The following is a 21,248-nucleotide window of genomic DNA, read 5'->3' as shown; positions in this document are numbered from 1 at the left end:
TTCTCCTGGTCTTTATACCAGCTACCTCATTACTGGACACGGATCAATATACCATAAATTAACATCTATGGGAATCATTGACAACCCCTACTGTGCATGTGGTGAAATAGAAGACTGGAACCATCTAGTGTATACCTGTCAACACTATGAAGACCTCCGCAGTATCCTGTTTACTCGTATACAAGATAACCCTCAAGGAAATGAACACTTATTCATCACAGAAGAAAACTACTACTATGAGTTTACCAAGTTTGCACAAGCCCTCTTCACAAGACGGAGCACCCTATTGCCAACACAAAATAGGAACAACCCAAACATCTGATCCTAACCTAACTGGCCAATCGATCTTAACCTGGATAGGATCAACTGGCGTATGGACCTTCTCATTCCTCAGTGGCAACTTGCACACGGCTCTCTTGCTGTCTTATTTATCGTCCTTCCCGGGTTCCCCTTTCAACTGATGGCGCTTATTGCTCCATTGATAACCTGGAGGATACCTTCGCCTACATCCTCCATATTTCTAGCTATACCCTCCTTTCTTGCGTACAGTCTGTACTTCCCCGACTCTACCTTTTTTTTTTTGTCTCCGTCCAGGAAGCTCTGGCGACCCTGGCGGAGACAAGCCAGAGAATAATGGGCAGACTGGCTACCTCCTAGTGGTGTGTGCGGGCAACGTGGAGTTCCACCAGGGGCCCTGCGGCCAAATGCCAGGACACACAACAGAACTTATCGCAATATGTCATATACAACACACTTCACTTTTCTGGAATTTACAGTAGTACTGAATTCCTTCACAGCGAACATATGGCGCAGATGTGGGAAACCACAGGTGGCGCCTGACCCTAATACTTGGCACACTATGCACACTATGCCCCAGGGGCTCAAATCTGGCGAGCATGGGTTTGGCACTCCCAGGGTCCTGAGCTGGGTATCATCATTCTTCTCCTTCTTGGTGATTCCTCTCTCTTAGGGTAACTTCGGAATTTTTCTGGCTGGTGCAGCATAAGCCTCGGGCTTCCTTGCACCATATGGCTAATAATAAAAATAATAATGTGTTACCTGTCCATAAAAGGCATACCTCTAGTCACAAACAAAGGAGGTAACAAAACCAAGAATACAGGCAACTTATTTCAAGAAAAATGTGTTTGTGCAAAAATATGATTTGTGCGACATGTAAACTGAATAATTAATTTCATCATGACTTTAAAAGAGTAGTTTCCGTTGTGGGTTATTTCCAAATGGAATTGTTAGTTATTTCTTATTTAATAATTAAACATTTAATTTCAAACTTGATTTGTTACCTTTCCTCCCATCGAAAGACTCAAATGGGCTTTGTTCTGAGTCTCCCGATTTATCTTATTGACGTACAGTACTCAACTTTTATTATTATTAATATAATAATAATAATTATTATTATATTGATTATTATTAATATAATAATATTAATATTACAGTATTATATTAATTGGGATTATTATTATTAATATAATTATTAAAATTTTACAACGGACAGTAAAGATTATTATTATTAGAGGGCGCTCACAGTTGATGTGTGTGTGTTGCAGTTTGCTGTTTTTGTCGTATGTGTGAGAACTATTTTAATAATAGTTTTGTTATTTAGATTTTCAGGAATCTTAATGTTTCCAGTCAGAATTGCCATTCTGTTATTTATTAAGTTTGCCGCTTTTATGTGTATATTTGTTTTTCTGCCTCGTTACCGTTATGCTTTCTGTTAGCCAACAGGAATCAGGTAGGTCATGTCATTTATTTGCATATATATATATATATATTAATCTATAAATTTATTATTTTCTGATGTTTTTAATTCCACCTTTACTCTATTGTTATTAGTATTTCACTTACGTTGATAAAGAAATAAAGATTTTTTTTTTTTTTTTGTTTGCTTTTTGTTAAATAGTAGATGGCCATTTTGAAGGATCGTTTATCTTGAAAAAATAACTAAGTTCTTTTTTTAGCGGCATAGTGTGTGGGTAAATCGAAGTGAAAAATAGTAAAAATCTAACCAGTTCAACCTGAGTAGGAAAGGAGAGAGGGCGAGATCTGCATTTAATATTTTGAAGTTATGAAGATAATTTTCAGACATTTCATGGCGATTCCTCTACCATTTATTCAGTGAATGAATTAATATTAGTAGCAGAAAAACCCATGGTTATCCTTCCGATTATGGGTACACCTTTGGAGGAAGTGGCTTCTTTTGCTTGAATCCTTCCCAAATTGCTGTCGTAAACTAATTTAACCTTTTTTTTTTCACTAGCCAAAAATGCAAGGCTATTAAAAACCCACACTTGTTTTGCGGCGCCTCCGTAGCCAGGTGAGCAGGAGCGGCAGTGCGTAGCACACGCTTCTTGATTAGACCGGGATTCGAGCCCGTGACCACCAAATACGGAGGATGCGGACAGGTCAGGGAATGACCACCGCATATCCTCGGAGCAATATGGCCTTAGTTACTAATGCTCCTAAAAACCAAATAACATAACATAAAGTAACTTCTTTTGCTTGAATCCTTCCTGAATTTGGCCATGCCCGCAATGTAGTGATAAAGTTTACCCATAACGTTAAGTTCAACCAAGCTGATTAGTATTAGTAGTGGAAAACGATGAAGTAAACAAGCTTATATGGTATCAGCCAAAAAAAAAAAATATATATATATATATATTACACTTCATCTCTTATATGTGAGTGTCACCTCATCCCTGATATCCCCACAATATCTGCATTTGATGTCTTGACCAGCACTTCAAATTCATCGAATTTATTTACTATGCTCCTAGCATTGGTGTACTTGCACCCATTCTTACTCTTAGTTTCCCTAACACAGCCCATGTATTTCCTTGTTTCATGATGACCCAGGCCTTGAAATCCCCTGCACTTGCTTTCCAGGCTGCTGCATGTTTCAATAGAAGCAGTAAAAGAATCACTTTCACTTCTGCCTGTGGCTATCATTAATCTGTTAGAGTGTGTGTAGCCCTTCAAGCCAGGGAATACACATACTGCAATGTTATACTTTTAATCCGAAGGTTATGGCCTCTTATGGACAACAATGCAACAGTGCATTTGCATATGTGGCATACCTACTCTTGTGGAACCATGAGAGTAGGTATGCCAGATATGCAAATGAGGAAAAAAAAAGCACAAATGGAGAACTATTCATTGTACTGTAATAATTATATTTACATAAATGTAAACAGCTTCATGTATAATTATTTTATATTATCACCCCCTTCCCCCAGGGGCATAAGATCTGCCATTGATTGGAAAAGTTTCTCTTTACCATTTTCAGTGGAGCTAGCAACTTTAAAGATGGAAAAGCAAACACTACCTAACACAGCTAACAAACAGTGTAGAGTACAAAAGTAGCAACTATGTAAAAATAGTAATTGTACTCTTTAAAGAGTATGTGTGGTATCTGCTTGAGGGTCAGTAAAGAAACAGTATCAGACCCAAGCTCATGATAAAATGCCAGTGGCCTCTAAGCTAATGTCTAAAGTTTTAATTATAATTTATAAAAGATATTGAATTTTTTGTATCTGTAGATTATTATGAAAAAGCCTGTAGCTTTTATATAAAAATTAGAATTTCCCATAACTTTTTTATACTCTTGTTGATCACATAAATCAGGGGAGTTTATAGCTAATCATTTTGACAGGAATACATTTATCAAACATAACTAAATCCAGTCGTATCACAACTCTTTCATGAATCAAATTCTGGTTGTTCCACATGCGTGCATCAGAAAGCTAACCTTTTTGCAATTTTTTTCAGTTCCTTAATGTGCTGATGATAATGACATGTGCCTACTTATTTGTAGTTCATAACATTCAAAGATTTCCTCAATTTAATTGAATTGTGTAATGATGTTAATATCTATAATTAACATCAGGGCAAGAATCTTTGAGTTGACTATTTTTAAAAGTCAAGTCTATTTTTACATCCTTTTATCCACAATTTTTAATGTTTGGTTTTATGCCTCAGAGGTCTTAGGACTATGAGGTGAAACATAGCTCTGTTCTCTCATTTTATTCATGTAAATTTGTACCTGGGTTGTCGGATTAATTGTTTTTAAATAAAAACTAAAAAATGGGTTTAGGGCTGAATGACTCAGACTGGGAAATTTACTAGACGAACAAGTTAGTGCTAAGCATCATTTTAGTTTTCAGAAAATCACCAAAGTATGTAAAATGATGCCATTTCACCTACTTCGGTGATTTACTACAAACTATGGGTGCCTCCGTAGCCAGGTGGGAAGGAGCAGCAGTGCGTAGCACACGCTTCTTGATTAGACTGGGGTTTGAGCCTGTCACCACCAAATACGGAGGATGCGGAAAGGTCAGGGAATGACCACCGCATATCCCGGAGCAATATGGCCTTAGTTGCTAATGCTCCTGAAAAAAAAAAAAAAACCAAACAAACTAAAATGATAATTGGCACTAACTCGTTCACCTAGTAAATTTACTGTAGACTGAGGCTTTCTCCCCTAAATCCAATTTTTAGTCTTTATTATTGCACAATGTTTAGCATCTCTTATATTGTGGAGTTATGCTTCATAACTGGATTGTCACTCATTGTACAGGGGTATCTACCCACCCACCGGTGAGAAGACACAGCTTGGAAACAGTGCCGTTTGGATGGTGGTATCTGCTGAGAATAAGTAACATTAGTCTTTTCTACTTGGCAAAGCATTGCTTATTCGAGTTAGTGCAATATCATGACTGCTTGTTTTGAAGGTATTCACAATATGAGATGTAACAAAAACCATGCCATTTACTACAAACTAAAATGATGCTTGGCACTAACCTGTTTCATCTCGTAAATTTCCCATAGTCTGAGGCTTTCAGCTCTAAACATATTTTTTAGTCTTTATATCACACACTATCTGGCATCTCCCATATTGTGGAGTTATACAGTCAGTCCTTGTATAACGCGTGTTTACACTACACAAATTCGATCATACACGATTTATAAATAGGGGAACGATGTCGCATATAACATGGACGTAATTCGCTTACGCACGATTCACCTTTGTGTTTACAAGGGTAGCGACTGTGGTAATCACCCCAACTGAACACAACACAGTAGGAACAAAGAGAAGATTCTGAAAATTTATTTGTTTTTATGAGTTCGTGGAAGGGGAAACACATTTCACATAATAATGTAAAGACTCACAGAAACTCCACTAGCAGGAACCCGCAATAAACTGGAAACTGCAAATTGTTTTTATTGTTTTATGGTAGTGACCTCCAGAAATGTGCTTTAGTAAAACATAAGCATGTAATATGTGAGAATAGTGTGTTTCTGCCTTTATTGCATTATTTATTCAGTTTCTACATGGGTGCTACATCGTTTATTCAGTTGCTACTTGTTCGCTGTGCATTTATGTATATCAAGCTTGCCTCCTCATTTTTGTTCTTTTTATACTTGTGCTCTATTCTGAAAAAAATGAGTAAAATACTTGAAAAAAGTGTGAAAAGGAAGCGTTCTGGTGAAAATACTTCAGAGAAAGAAAAGCAATATCGATAGAAGAAAAGTATGAAATTGTGAAAAGCTTTGAGCGGAATGAAAGAATGTGCGATATTGTGCATGCTACAGGCTTAAATGAGGGAACACTGAGAAATTAGAAAGAATGCAGAAAAAATAAAAGCAACTTTCATAGCAGGAACAACACAAAGTGTAACAAAATCAGTTAGATCAAGACACAAAGAATTGGAAGAGATGGAACGTCTTTTATCTGTTTGGATAGAAGATCAAACAAAGAAGAGATCAGGAACAAGTTTGCTTACGATAAAAGCAAAGGCATTGGCAATATTTGAAGACCTCAGAAATAAAGCTGGAAACCCTCAAGAAGTGCCTCTCTTTACTGCCAGTAGTGGCTGGTTCAGTAATTTCAGGAAACGTCACACTTTCCATAATGTGAAATTATCAGGTGAAGCTGCAGATGAAGCAGCAGCAAAGGCATTTCTGCCGATACTGAAAAACCTAATTGAGGAAGAGGGCTATACACTGGACCAAATTTTCAACTTTGATGAAACTGGACTGTATTGGAAAAAAATGCCATCACACACATATATCTCAAGAGAGGAAGCACGAGCTCAAGGCTGCTAAGGATAGACTGACCATTATGTTAGGAGCAAATGCAAGTGGCGACTTGAAACTGAAGCCTGTTGTTGTTTATCATGCAGCCAATCCACAAGCGTTAAAAGGGATCGTAAGGACTACCCTGGGTGTTTACTTTAGGAACAGCAGAAGAGGGTGGATGACAGGGCAGATCTTCACTGACCTTCTACTACATGTGTTTGAGGATGTTTCAAAGCTACCGCAAAAAGAAAAATTTGGATTTTAAGATTTTAATTATTTTGGACAGTGCACCAAGTCACCCTCCAACCCTTGCTGAACTGTCACCAAACATTAAAATCCTGTTTTTACCACCGAACACAACATCTCTTATCCAGCCACTTGACCAAGGAGTAATTGCTGCTTTTAAGCACTATTACACAAGACGCACATTTAAGATGCTGATAGCAGAAACAGAGGGTGAAAATGCATCAACAGTTAGACTTCTGGAAACGATTCAACATAAAGAATGCAATTTACATAATTGTGGAGGCTTGGAACAAAGTGACAAAAGAATGCTTACATGGTGTTTGGTGGCCTCTTTTACCAGATTTTATTCGTAATTTTAAAGGCTTTGATCCTGTAAACGAGCTTCCTAAATTAAAAGCACATTGTGTTGCCCTCGCAAAGCAGGTTGACTTTGAGGAATTGGAGGAAGAAGATTTAGAAGAGTTGCTTTGGTCTCATGAAGAAGAACTTTCAACTGAAGAACTGCAACAACTTGTTGCTGGAGGGCAGGTGGAAGATGATGAAGTTGAATGCCTTAACGCCACCATAAAACAGCTTTCTACTTCAGAGTTATTTTCAGTTTTAAATTCATTTGAGAAAAGTATGCAATGACTAGAAGATAACGATTATAATGCAGAAAGAAGCAGAAGAGCACTTCATACAATTCGATCTGCTTTGGAGCCATATAAGCAGCTGCTTTGTGAAAGAAGGAAGATTGCGAAACAACAGAAACTAGATGTCTTTTTATGAAAAGAGACAGAAAATAAGCCACAGCCCTGTAGTTCTGGTGTGACCATATTTCGTCTAAAGTCCTCATTGGCATCTCCTCCACTCACAGTTTCGATAATGATGACAACCTGCCACCACTTTCCTCATAATTCCGCTGCTTCAACCCTTTCTCAAGCCCTTTCCCTCAAGCTGTCTTCATTTTTTTTAAGGTAAGAATCTAAATTTAAATGATTAAATTATTAATTTTACATTTTTCAACTGTGTAAGTGTTTTATTACAATTATTTATTGTGTTTGGTATTTATTATGTTTTGGTTACAAATGTGTGTCCAATCTTGGGTGGTCAGCACCTAACCCTATTTTCCCCATAGGGCCTGTTTTGTTTATATTGCATGATTTTGCATTGCACGAGGGTTTCTAGGAACACAACTATCGTGTTATACGAGGACTGACTGTACTTCATAACTGGATTGTCACTCGTATCACTGGGGTACCTACCCACCCACTGATGAGAAGTCAACGAGCTTCAAAACGGTGCCATCTGGGTGGTGGTATCTGCTGAGAATAAGTAACATTAGTCTTCTCTACTGGCGAAGCATTGCTTATTTGGGGTAGTGCAATATCACAGCAACTTGTTGTGAAGGCATTCACAATATGAGATGTAACAAAAACAATGCCATTTCACCTACATTGGTGATTTACTACAAACTAAAACGATGCTTTGCACTAACTTGTTTGTCTTGTTTTTAGATATTACATGTGCTTTTGATTCTGTACATACAACAGTTTTAAATAATAAACTTTCATCTTGTGGATTATATTTACATTTATTAAATTGCATTGTAAATTCATTATCTGATTGGCCTGACAAAGTAGTCATTGAAGGTATTTTTCATTTACTTCTTTGTCTGGTGTCTCTCGGTGTCCTCCACTGGGATATACATTTTTCATCTTGTCGATTTATCTGCTGTTCTTCAGTATGCCAGTGTCTGTTGACAGTTGTTTACTGATGATTGGAAGATTTATCAGGTGATTCACTTTGTCTTATGTCCAGCTAATGTAGTCTGCTTTAGAAAGTATTCCAAGCTGGTCAATAATATGGCATTGAATATGAAGAAATGTAAGTTATACACGTTTTATCCTAAGTGCTGTCATAGATCACCAATACTACTTGATTATTTAGTTTTGGGTAGCTCCATTAAATCTTTTGTCCAATTTGAAGACCTAGGCATTATATTCTGTTAGGATTTTCATCCTTCTTCCCGTATTAATATCATTCTTCCCTAAGCATTTAATTCCAGTAATTCTGGCATCTTCCTTTAGAGGAGGTTTTGCTATTTTGATGCTATCCAAGCAAATTATTCTTCCTGGACTGGATTATTGAGACATCATTTGGCTTCCTTACCAACAATATATTTAATGTTGAGTACCCAAATAAAATTTCTTTTTTCTTTTTTTTTTTTTTTTTTTGATTTGGTAGTTGTTGGTGCATCGGCTTCTGAGGCCATATTGCACCTCCCAAGGTTTTTGCAGTACTTTGATCCAAGCCCGAGGCGGGAATCGAACCTGTGACCTTTGGGTTGCCGGGCAGGTACTTTACCCACTCGGCTAGCCCGGTCAGCTAAAATTTCTTTGATTTCTATGTAAATTTGGCTTCATCACAGGCATTATACTTCTATCTGCACTCATTAAAATTTGCTCCCTTTCTCTTGTGTATTCTTGGTGTGTGATTTGCATTGATTTTAGCATTAGCATTAGTAGAGGCATATGATGCAAGAAAGCAAGCTTATTCAGCATCAGCCAAAAAAAAAAAAAAAAAAAAAAAACCCTCTCCCATTTCACCCCTCCGTTCGTTCGAAATACCTGTCCAGTTGAGCTTTAAATTTGTTTAGGCTATCAACTTCAACAACAAGTGATGGAAGTCGGTTCCACCAACCAACCACCCGCTGGCCAAAGGCAAATTTTGATTCACTATTGTTCATTGTGCCTTTTTACTTTCCCATTTTAACTCCAGATTTCACCCCACCTTTTCCTTGCCTCTTCTTCCTTATAATTATTTTTTTTCAAGCCCCTTATTTTGTTTAATGAAGCTGATTAACAAGTATCAAGTGGATATATTTATTAATAAAAATGATTTTAGATTGTAGGCCTAGCAGTACTTTTGTTAATTGCTTATTCTTTTTACTTTTTAAAATATTTTTTGTATATTTTTAATGTTTTACATTTTTATTTTTTTTATTATCTTAATACATTAATAATCATTCAGTTGATGTTTATTTGGAACTTATTTTTTCTGTTGGCTTTACATACAAACTGTGTTATTTGTAACTGTATATGCGTACTCATAGGCAGATTCAGCATAGGGGCATGTGCCCCACCTGTCGTTTTTCAGATAATATACACCAATTGTTTAAATTCCCTTTAGCTAAAAAAAAAATTTTTTTTTTTTTTTTTTTCATTGTTAACATAGGATTTTATCTATTTTTGCATTGTGGCTCAACTATTTTCAACTGCTACAGTTAGCAACACTGATGCTGATGTGATTGCCATTCTAGTTCGAGGCGTCACGCAGTTTGATCGTACATAATGCTTACTTCAAATTCGTTCAGAGTTTAGCTGTGTGCCTGTGTCTGCCAGTTACATTACATTTGAGTGTCGTATTTGTTTTGTTCTGTGCATTATTTTGTGCTTTGTTTGAACACAAACAAGGCACAAAATGGTGCCCCTCCTGTCATTTTTTTTTCTACATCCGCCACTCTGCGTGCTTATGCAAATATATACATACATGTGAATAAGTGATGTGGGAAGTTTTTATTTTTTTTTGCTGATTCTGTATAAGCTTGCATCAGATTCTGCTTTCTTGCATCATTTGCCACTGCTAATACTAAAACAAACAACAATTCTGTGTGATGTTCACTCTTTGCTACTTGTTTAACACTGAATTGCTGGCTGCGAGTGCAGTTGTTTACATGTCGTGCTACAATTTATATTTATATTTTTTTTTTTCAAAATTGATATATGCATTTGTTTCAGAAGCATATCAAAGATGAGGAAAAAATTTTCCATTGAGAAAAAGGCAATTGATTGGGCAGAATTTTAATTTAGAAATCATAAAATCTAAACAGTAATACTTCAAAATTTAGCATCAAATTCAAATTTTATCTAGATATGATGTAGCTAAAAAAAAAAGGTCCAGATGAAACTAACCTAAATTTAAAAATAAGTTTGTAGATGCCTCTTAATTATTGATAGACCTTCAAAACAACACCCTGTATAAATAATAACCTAAAAACCCTTGCTTTTTTTTTTTTTTTTTTATATTAATAATTGTAATGACTAGGCAAAGTAATCTATAGTTTAGGGAGGAAATTCATGTACTAAGTACTGTATTTCTTCACCACAGTTGAATATAACTTAAGCATACTCAACTTGAACCCAGGTCATAATATAAAAATTTAATTAAAAAATGAATAAGAGGATTACCTTAGTAATTTCTTGTAAAACGCTCCTATATCGACACACTCGATTATACAAATGAATTTAGTAAAATTACTTAAATGTATCTTTACATCCGAAGGGAAATTAATGATCCAACATATCTGGCATCAATAATTTGAGCTTCAAATCTGGCCCCAAAAATACATTAAATCACCAACCAATACTTACAAGTGAAAAAAGACATTAGCATCATTAAATAAAAATACTAATGTATTATGTAATTATGATGCTATCCTAAAGTGGACAAAGCTTTTTGACAAAGGTCATGATCACAGGCTTTAGTTATAATGTAAAACCATAGTCTTGTTGCTGTTATACTTATTAATATTAATAAAAATAAATAAATATAATTATTTATGTTTTTCACTGATTTCAGTTGAAATCACAAAAAAAAGTCTTGTTTTTTCTTAATTTTTTAAAAATTATTATTATAGCAAGAAACAAGACCACTGAGTTTAAAAATCATATAAATCTTTGCTTAATTCACAAAAGCTACAAAACTACATTTTCTCTTACACACACACACACACACACACACACATATAACACGGTAGTTTGGTTCTTACAAAATCTTGTGTAATGTGAAACCGTGTTATATGGAAATAAGAACCAGTACAAAAAGGGGTGTTACATTCCAAAAGCTAACAAAAATACACCTTTTTTTTTTTTATATAACTATCAGAAATATAATTTTTATAGTAGTAATAACTTAATATTTTAACTTTATTTTTATAATAGTAGCAACTTAATATTTTAACTTTAAAGTGTACGTTACATGGAGTATTTCAAGAAATGCGAAGGGAAAATGAGCTGGCAAGAACAATAAAGGCAGGGAGCTGAAATGCACAAATTCAGTAAAGTAGAATGCATGCAGGCTTCAACCAAACGAGAAAGCAATTTATGAAACAGTTAAGTGGTATAGACCAAAGTCACTAAAATCTGAAGGCTATTATATGATTTTAGTGGAAGAATCTCGAATTGGATATTCAAGGTTAAGTATGTTAACATAAGCTTGAAAAATTCAAGACCCACAAGGTAAATTCTGCATATGATTTCAACCGTATCCAAAAACAAATCATCAGAAGTCAGCCAAGACTCAGTGTGGGCAGAAAAATATAAGTAAGCTGAGATTCAACAAGGGAAGTTAATTATAAGTAATTTAATGAATGATTATTAAAACAAATCCATTGGATATATGAGAAAAGTGAAAGCATAACAGTAGAAACTTAGTGAGTAAAGAGTCAGTCATCAATCTGAAGAAAATAGTTTGTTTATATGTAAGTTTGCCATCAGATATATAGTTATTGAGTAAACAGAGATTTACATAGTTGTTCCATATATTTTCATTAATGCTTAATTTATCTTTGAACATAAATGAAATTCATTTCATTTATTTTAAACAAAAATGAAAATACGTGGAATTCCACTACTTGGTAAGTAATAGCTATACATGATTTCCAATGCAACTATTTTCTTCAGATTGATGACTTTGACTCTTTACTCACTAAGTTTCTACTGTTATGTTTCACTTTTTTTCATATATCCAATGGATTTGTTTTTATAATCATTCATGAAATTGATTAACTTCTAATTAACTTCCCTTGTTGAATCTTGGCTGACTTCTAATGATTTGTTTTAGGATACAGTTGATATCATATGTAGCATTTACCTTGTTTGGTTGTTTTTTTTTTTTTAGGAGCATTAGCAACTAAGGCCATATTGCTCCGGGATATGCGGTGGTCATTCCCTGACCTTTCCACATCCTTCATATTTAGTGGTGATGGGCTCGAACCCCGGTCTAATCAAGAAGTGTGTGCTACACACTGCTGCTCCTTCCCACCTGGCTACGGAGGCGCCTAATTTACCTTGTGGGTATTGGATTTTTCAAGCTTATGTTAACATACTACACCTTTGAATATCCATTTCTAGATTCCTCCACTAAAATCATATAATAGCTTTTGGATTTTAGTGACTTTGGTCTATACTACTTAACTGTTTCATGTCCATAAACTTGTTTCCTGTTCTTTTATAATTGGATTCTTAATTACACTACCAATGGATTTGTCAACTGGTTCTTTATCCTGGGATACATTTACTATTCTTTCTTTCCTCAGTGATTCCACACCTGATATATCTAATTTGATATACATGGACTTATTTCCTGTTCTTTTATAATTGGATCCTTGTAACCTTTGGATCTTTATTCACCATGTTACTTATATCCCTGGAATGATATCACTACATTTTTGGATAATGCCAACTGATTATTTTTCCTTGGTTTCATTTACTACTATTTCCACAGTAAATTCACACTTGATACTACCCGTGGATTTACCTAGTATTATATACATGGAATTATTTCCTATACCATAAATTGTTTCCTTGGAATTGTTTCATATACATGGACTTTTTTCATGTCATTTCATGTTCTTTTATAATTGGATCCATAACTGCATCCCCTTTGGATCTTAAGTCACCATGTTACTTATTTTGTTGGATTTAAACCAGTTCTTTTTCCTTGGATATACTTTCATGCAAATTTGGATAGATTATAATTATTGATTTATTTATTTCTCAAAATATTTGATGATTCTTATTTACCATACTGTGGTACGTTTACTTTTCAGCTTATAACGTAGCCCCATAATTTGGCCTACGTGTATGTTTTTTGCCACCATATAATTCTTTATATATTAACGGTAATGTTTAATTTTGTATGACTGTATCACTGTAAAGCCATACTATTCCTACTGCATTTCTTTTCCTTTTTTCAACGCTAATTATAAATTATCTCCATGCACTTATATTCTAAATACGACTATATAGAAGTCTCTGTTTTCCCGCTATTTTGAATTTCTTTCTCATGTAGATATATTGCTCAGTTGGTTGAAGCCTGCATGCATTCATCTACTTTACTGAATTTGTGCATTTCAACTACCCCCCCCCCCCTTTCATTTTTCCCGCCAGCTCATTTTCTCCTCACATTGCTTGAAATACTCCAGGTATCGTATACTTTCACTATCTTATCATACTTTTAGTTTCGTTTTAGATTTGTTTCTTGGCATGTTTTGGCACATTTTTCTTTTCAGTACAAGCATTTGGTATTAGCTCCCTTTTATACTAACACTTACTAATCCCAGAGCCCTTACTGTGAAGCCCAGAGGTTGGGCTTCACAGCCCCAGCAAACTTAGTGTTATTTAATAACTTTTTATATGTTTTTTTTATCTTTATTGCTGTCTAATTCTAAAGTTCTTCCTGTTTGTTCAACTATTAGTGTAATATGAGGGTGAAACAAACATACCTACTTCTATTCCTATTTTTCATCTTTATTTATTTAAAATACTCCTTTTTCCCTTCCCCATCCTCAGTTTAATGCCTCACCCTTATTATACCATTTGCTTGTTCCAAATCTATTTTTAAAATATGTTGATTTCTTATCTATACAAAATTAAATCCTACACTAAATTCCACATATTTATGTTAAACATATTGATATTAACCATTTTTATTCCAACTTGATGCTTATACACTGGTGTGCAAAACTTAAGGACCAACACTATTTCTAAAGGTTACAACCACAAAATCTTTACTTAAGGTACTCTTTACTGATGAGAATAGATTCAGTCTCGGCAACGATTCTGGATGTCAGCTAATCTGGCGAGAGGTTGGCACACGGTATCACCCCACAAGAATCACTGAAAAGAATCGATATTGCAGTCGAGGTATTAGTATTTAGTATTAGTAATGGCCGCATGGTGCAAGAAAGCCTATGGCTTATGCTGCACCGGCCAAAAAAAAAAAAATCCGAACAAAACAATGATAAAAACAAAAAAAAAAATAATAATAATTAATAAAAAAAAAAGGAAATTAAACCTATCATCCTATGTGCTTCCCTTACCCGAAAGTACTATCCAGATGACCTTTGAATTTCCCCAAACTGTCGGCCTCTACCACCCACGAAGGCAACTTATTCCAGTAATTTACAACTTGCTGGCTAAAATAAAACTTCCTGCAGTCCAATCTAAACATCCCCCCCCCCCCGTAACTTGAATTTATGTCCCCTAGTTCTAGCATCATTTATAATCTAGAAAATTTCGTCCTCATTCATTTTACTGATGCCTCTCAGAGCCTTAAACACCTCAATAAAATTTCCTCTACGGTGTCTAGTTTCCAAACTCTGCAACCCACATATTCGAAGTCTTTCTTCATAAGGACGCCCTTTTACCGATTTCACCTGGTGAGTTACCCGTCTTTGCACCCTTTCAAGAAGCTCGATGTCTTTCTTTAGGTGCGGTCTCCATACTTGAACACAGTATTCCAAGTGTGGTCTAACAAAAGCCTTATATAATGGGATTATCACGTCTCTATCTCTACTTGCAAAAGTTTGATAGATCATCGATAGGACACCATGGGCCTTCCTTGCAACCTGTTTACAATGCTCGGAGAATTTCATGTTTGACCGTATCGTAACGCCCAAGGCCCTTTCCTCCAGTACTGGGTTTAGTTGAACTCCACCATGTGAATAAGTTATTTTGGGATTACTGTTTCCCAGGTGTAATACCTTACACTTTGTTGGATTAAAGCATAGCTGCCATTTTTCTGACCATTCCTGAACTCTATCTAGGTCTCTCTGAAGAAGCTCAACTTGAGAGTGATCATTAACTACTCTACCAATTTTAACATCATCTGCAAATTTAGACATCACGCCCTCTATCCCTTCATCAATGTCGTTTATGAAAATTAAAAACAACAGTGGTCCTAATACTGATCCTTGGGGAACCCTACTTCTTACATCAACCCAATCTGAGAAATAGCCATTTATCACAACCCTCTGCCTCCTGCCCTGAAGCCATCCTTCTATCCATCTAAGGATTTTTCCAGTGATTCCAACCTGTTCCAGCTTATAAAGCAATCGCTCATGTGGGACTGGGTCAAAAGCTTTGCTGAAATCTAAATAAACAATGTCGAAATTATTCCCTAAATCCAGCTCGTGAGTGACCCTTTCGAAATAGCGAACCAGATTTGTTAAACATGATTTTCCCTTTGCAAAACCATGCTTAGTATCCTTGAGAATTTCAATTCGATCCAAATGATCCTGAATTTCACCCTTGATCATTGCCTCCATGATTTTCATGGAGGACCTGTCAGTCTGGCTCCATGAAGCCAGACTGACAGGTCGATAATTTCCAGCTTCACTTTTAGAGCCACCCTTATGTATGGGAGATACATTTGCACTTTTCCAATCCAAGAGAATCTCCCCAGAGTCTAGTGATGCTCGCATAATTAGCCTCAATGGTTCAATGCACTTGCTTGCCGCCTCCCTTAAGATTATAGGGTATATTCCATTAACTCCAGGAGCCTTACTGGTCTGTAGGCTCGAAAGTTTTTTCATTAAATAATCTTGCAAAATTTCAATATCATTAATTACATATTTTTTAACTTCGCTCCCACAATTTACCATTGCCACAAAAGGTTTTTCATTTGTAAATATCGATGCAAAATAACTGTTGAGTTCATCTGCAATGGCAGCTGGTGTATTTAATACTATCCCCTGTCCGGGGAGGCGTTATCTTGAATGGACGTACACAATTCCAGATACCAGAAAGCGATACTGTAACCAGTGCACACTACTGTACTGAGGTAACCTTCCGCATGTGCGTCTGTTCCGAGGTGCCATTGGCCCTGAGTTCGTGTTTATGGATGATAACGCTACACCCCATCTCACTGCAGCTGTTGGAAAGTGAGGACATTGTTTGTATGGATTGGCCTGCCTGTTCCACTGATCTAAATTTCATCAAACACATATGGGATGCTCTGGGGAGACGTCTAGCGGCAAGTCCACACCCACCAGAAAATGTTCACCAGCTGAAGATGGCATTGACAGAGGAATGGACAATGTTACCGCAAGAACTTATCAACAACATTGTTCTAAGTATGGACAGTTGGTGCAAAGCCTGCATCGACATTAGGGGTGGCCATATCCTCTATTGAGGACCACCTCTTCCCTTTGTTCCATCTTTGGCAGTGATGCATCTGTATCATGGCAACCAGTGCTATGTTGCCATTTTTGAATCCCTCTCTACCGTTTTGTTTCCGTTGTTATGTTGGTGTTGTTTCCTTTATCATTTCTGTACCTCATGAGGTTCCCTTGTTAAACATTAGGGGTGGCCATATCCTCTACTGAGGACCACCTCTTCCCTTTGTTCCATCTTTGGCAGTGATGCATCTGTATCATGGCAACCAGTGCTATGTTGCCATTTTTGAATCCCTCTCTACCGTTTTGTTTCCGTTGTTATGTTGGTGTTGTTTCCTTTATCATTTCTGTACCTCATGAGGTTCCCTTGTTAAACATTAGGGGTGGCCATATCCTCTACTGAGGACCACCTCTTCCCTTTGTTCCATCTTTGGCAGTGATGCATCTGTATCATGGCAACCAGTGCTATGTTGCCATTTTTGAATCCCTCTCTACCGTTTTGTTTCCATTGTTATGTTGGTGTTGTTTCCTTTATCATTTCTGTACCTCATGAGTTCGCTTGGTATGCTTTTCCCATATCCAGGCCACTCCTATGAGAAGCTACAGGTGTAAACCTGACTGGTCCTTAAATTTTGCACACCAGTGTATTAAACATGTTGATATTAACCATTTTTATTCCAACTCAATACTTAATTTTAACTAACTTAATTTTACCTAAATAAATTACATGACCATGGACTACCTAGTCCATGCTGTATTAGAAAGTGCTAATTTCATTTTCATTTCTTTTTGGCCTTTCACTTTTCTTTTACTATTGACAAGTATAGAAATGCAGTTCCTGATTCATGGTCAGGTGTAGTCCTCTAATGAAATACCTGATCATGTATCAATATTTATTTCAGCTGACATCAGATCAAGCATTTTTGCATTACCTGTATTAGACCACTTACTAAAAATGTTGTACCTCAATATCTGATGACGGCTATACTATTTTCATTTTTATTTGCATTTTATTAGTATTTTGTTGTACTAATTTTACTTTACAGTTCCCTCACTTTATATTGGCTTGGCAATTTAGCCCATAATTCTTTCACGTATCTACTACTCTTCTTTTTCTGCTTTCCTCACCTTTATAGTTACTGGCACCTTGTGTAACTTTCACATCCATTTATGCATACTTAATTTAATATTAATAAAACTTTTATATATATATATATATATATATATATATATATATATATATATATATATATATATATATATATATATAACTTAACTCATATTTATACAGACCGATGTAATGTTTAATCGTCCTAGATGGCATTAATTGGTTATGTGACTACTTAATATTTATTATAATATTTATATTTATTATAACATTTAATATTTGCTTTTTCATACTTGGAAATATATATATATATATATATCCTGGTCTGCCTCCATGGGACGAAGTCTGTGCATCAGCAGGGGTCCAGTGGCTAAACAACCAGATGAACAATGGTATACACACAACACTACACATGTACAATATCCATACACTTTAAATCTCTGGCATTTCCACTGAACTGGTACACCTACAATGAAAACTACGCGGAGATGGGGGGAACCCCTGGTGCCATCTGACACTAAATACAATATATGAATCCCGGAAAAAAATATCCTATTTTCTTGTTATTATTATAATAAGATTATTTAAGTAGGTAAAATTCCAGATTATTGATTGACAGGTGCTGCTCACTGTCCTCCTACTTTGATATGCCTAGGGTGTTTTCTCCCACTTGATGATGTTTTTAAATTGCAAACTCGTTTACTGATTTTAAAAGAGCTGGATAGGGGAAAAACACCCTACCTCAGCTAAGGAATCCCCTCCCTACAACAGAAATCAATCAGAAAGAAAATGCCTTCACCGAATCACAAACACTACTGTCATTATTTTAGCATTAAAAAATAAATATTTCCTTTTGTTTTCTCATATTGTCTTATTACAGTGAAAGATGTTGTGGATAGTGAAGGACGATCTAGCAGGAAAAAGACTATGTTGAAACCTGAAAATGCCAATTAAATTTTAGAGAGTGCACTTTATTTGTGGTTTCTTCAGAAAATTATCCAAATCCGTTTAAACATAGTTTATCTTTCCATTTGTTAGACTTAATTTCCATATTAAATGGAATAAAATTAAGACGGTTGGAGTGACACAAAATAAAAGTCCTTCGGTTGTTAATGTTATTAAAAAAATATAGAACATCATGAGTTCAGCTATGGTGGTCATGCACGGTAGAAACCGTGTGATACAGGTGCAGGCAACAATTAGCTGTTGGAAGTAGAGGCTTATTATAATTAGAAAATAGGATATTATTACCAGTTACCGTATATATATATATATATATATATATATATATATATACGGTAACTGGTAATAATATATTTAACTGGTTATATATATATATATACACAGTGAAACTTCTCCTAACGGACACCTCTCGTTAATGGACATCTCTCTACAACGGACATTTTCAAATTCCCCAACTCACCTCCATTGGTTTTAACGTGTTTGCAGCTTCTGTCTAGTGGACATTCTCTGTAACGGACGTGGACAGGCAATCTGCACTGTTTCATTTAGATTAGCACTTAATTTGATCTCCTCATAACGGACAGTGGGCGAGCTCACGGCCCTTTTTCTAGGAACGTTTCTTCCACGTATTGCCTCAATCGTGTGTTTATTTTCTATTTCCGATTCTCTGAATTTTATCAAGGTTTACGTCGCGGTTCTAAACCCTTTTTCAAGAATTTTAAGGCATGTGTAAAACTTCTGATGACTTCGGTGTGTGCAGGGGGGGGTGTATGGTCGGCCTTTCTTTTCAGTTTCAGTTTTCAGTTTTGTTCAGTGTCATGTGAAGTGCACAATGTCTTCTCGTAAACATTTAACTTTAAAAGATAAAGTCGAACTCATTAATGCGTATGATTGGCAAAAAAATAGTGTTCGCACTCCGCTGCAAAATTCAAAATCGGGAAGACGCAGGTAAGCGACATCCTAAAGGAAAAAAAATGAACTGCTCAAACAATTTTGGCAACACGGAAATGATCAGGTTCAAAAATCATTCCCGAAAATTGTTGGACTTCAAATTTGTTGCGCACATGCTAAAAAATTCCCATTAATGGGCCTATTATTAGGGCTTTGGAGGTTGCGAAATCTATGGGAGTAAATGAGTTCAAAGCTTCTGTGGGATGGCTAGACAAGTTCAAAATTCGGCATAAAATTTCTTGGAAAACCGTAAGTAGTGAAGGTGGATCTGTTGATACTGGGGTTGTAACAGAGTGGACCGTCAAATTGGAAGATTTATGTCGTGATTTTGAAGCTAAGGATATTTACAACTGTGACGAAACAGGGTTGTTTTTTTAAAGCTCTTCCTGAAAAAACAATGAGTCTTAAAAACGAAAAGTGCCAGGGCAGAAAAATTTCTAAGGAACGCTTGACTGTACTATTGTGTACAAAATATGCTGGGAGACTTTGAACAACCTCTTGTTGTTTCAAGGGCATAAAGTTGAATCTTTTGAATGTTGACTGGAAGTCTAATAAAAAAGTGTGGATGACACGAGATATCATGAGCGAATGGATAAGTCACTTTAACCAAAACATGATTCGTCAAAACAGAGAAATTATTCTTTTCATGGATAATGCTGCATCTCACCCGCACATTGAATTGTCCAACATTCAAATCATTTTTCTGCCACCAAACACATCTGCAGAGTGTCAGCCCTTGGATCAAGGGATAATAAAAAATTTTAAACTTCACTACAGAAAACGTGTTTTAAGACGTTCAATGCAAACATGAACGATGTAACATGTGCGAGTGACCTTGCAGAGAAAATCAGCATCCTAGATGCGATTCAATGGATTTCCTCTTCAGTAAACGCAATTAGAAAACAAACTGTCGTGAACTGTTTTGTAAAGTCTGGCTTCTCAAACGCAAAAATTGAAGTTGTGAACAGCAATGTGGAGCACCAAAAAGAACAAGACCTTCAACATCTGTTGATAATGTACGATACTTCCGCTGCAAGTGACCCTGGCTACAAAGATATAGACTCAAACCTCACTACAGAAGATGGTGCTCTAGATATCAACGACATTATCATCGATATTTTTCAAGAAGTTCCTCGTGGGGATGAAGAAATGGAAGGAGGTCATTCTGTCGAAGAACATATTAACGACGAACCACCGATGAAAATAGAAGAAGCGCTCATACAAATCAATCGTTTAAAAATGTTTTTCGCTGCTGAAGAAGATACTGAAGGACTTTCGATGGTTTCTTCACTCCAAACAAATGTTGAAAAAAAATTATCAGCCGGAAGAAGGTGCAGAAGAAAATAAGTGATTACTGTATGTATTTTTCTTAAGATAAAGTCATAATATGCATAGCACAATTGTATGTATATTATTTACAAAAATATTGTGCAAAATCTGTTTAATTAATTTAATTTTACATTAAACGTTTAACGATTTTTCTTTCATTCTTTTTTTTTTTTCTCTCTCAGACTTCTTGTTAGCGGACACTTCTCTCTAACGGACACATTTTCGTTCCCCATGGCTGTCCGTTAAAGGGAAGTTTCACTGTATATAAATGAATATTATATGTAACCCTTTAAAGGTAATGTTTAAAAAGTTACATAGGATAAAAAAGGTACTCAGTTG

The 21,248-nt window shown here is 35.7% G+C and overlaps 1 protein-coding gene across 2 annotated transcripts in view; it reads left to right on the top strand.

Moving 5' to 3' along the window:
- Window positions 1-21,248, top strand: part of ldbr (lariat debranching enzyme) — a 43,090-nt gene that overhangs the window by 14,719 nt on the left and 7,123 nt on the right. Inside the window, exon 1 of one of the 2 annotated variants that reach the window (XM_090380999.1) lies at window positions 1,580-1,750. The exons of the other annotated variant lie outside the window; for it this stretch is intronic. The gene's annotated coding sequence lies outside the window, so the exon portion shown is untranslated. Of the gene's footprint in view, window positions 1-1,579; window positions 1,751-21,248 lie in introns of those variants that run through there. 2 annotated transcript variants of the gene reach the window in all.

This window comes from Mastigoproctus giganteus, chromosome 9, assembly GCF_048544385.1.
Source record: "Mastigoproctus giganteus isolate SK-2022 chromosome 9, ASM4854438v1, whole genome shotgun sequence".
Classification (NCBI taxonomy): Eukaryota; Metazoa; Arthropoda; class Arachnida; order Uropygi; family Thelyphonidae; genus Mastigoproctus; species Mastigoproctus giganteus.
The sequence above is the reverse complement of the archived record's forward strand: the minus strand, read 5'-3'. Positions and strand labels throughout refer to the sequence as shown.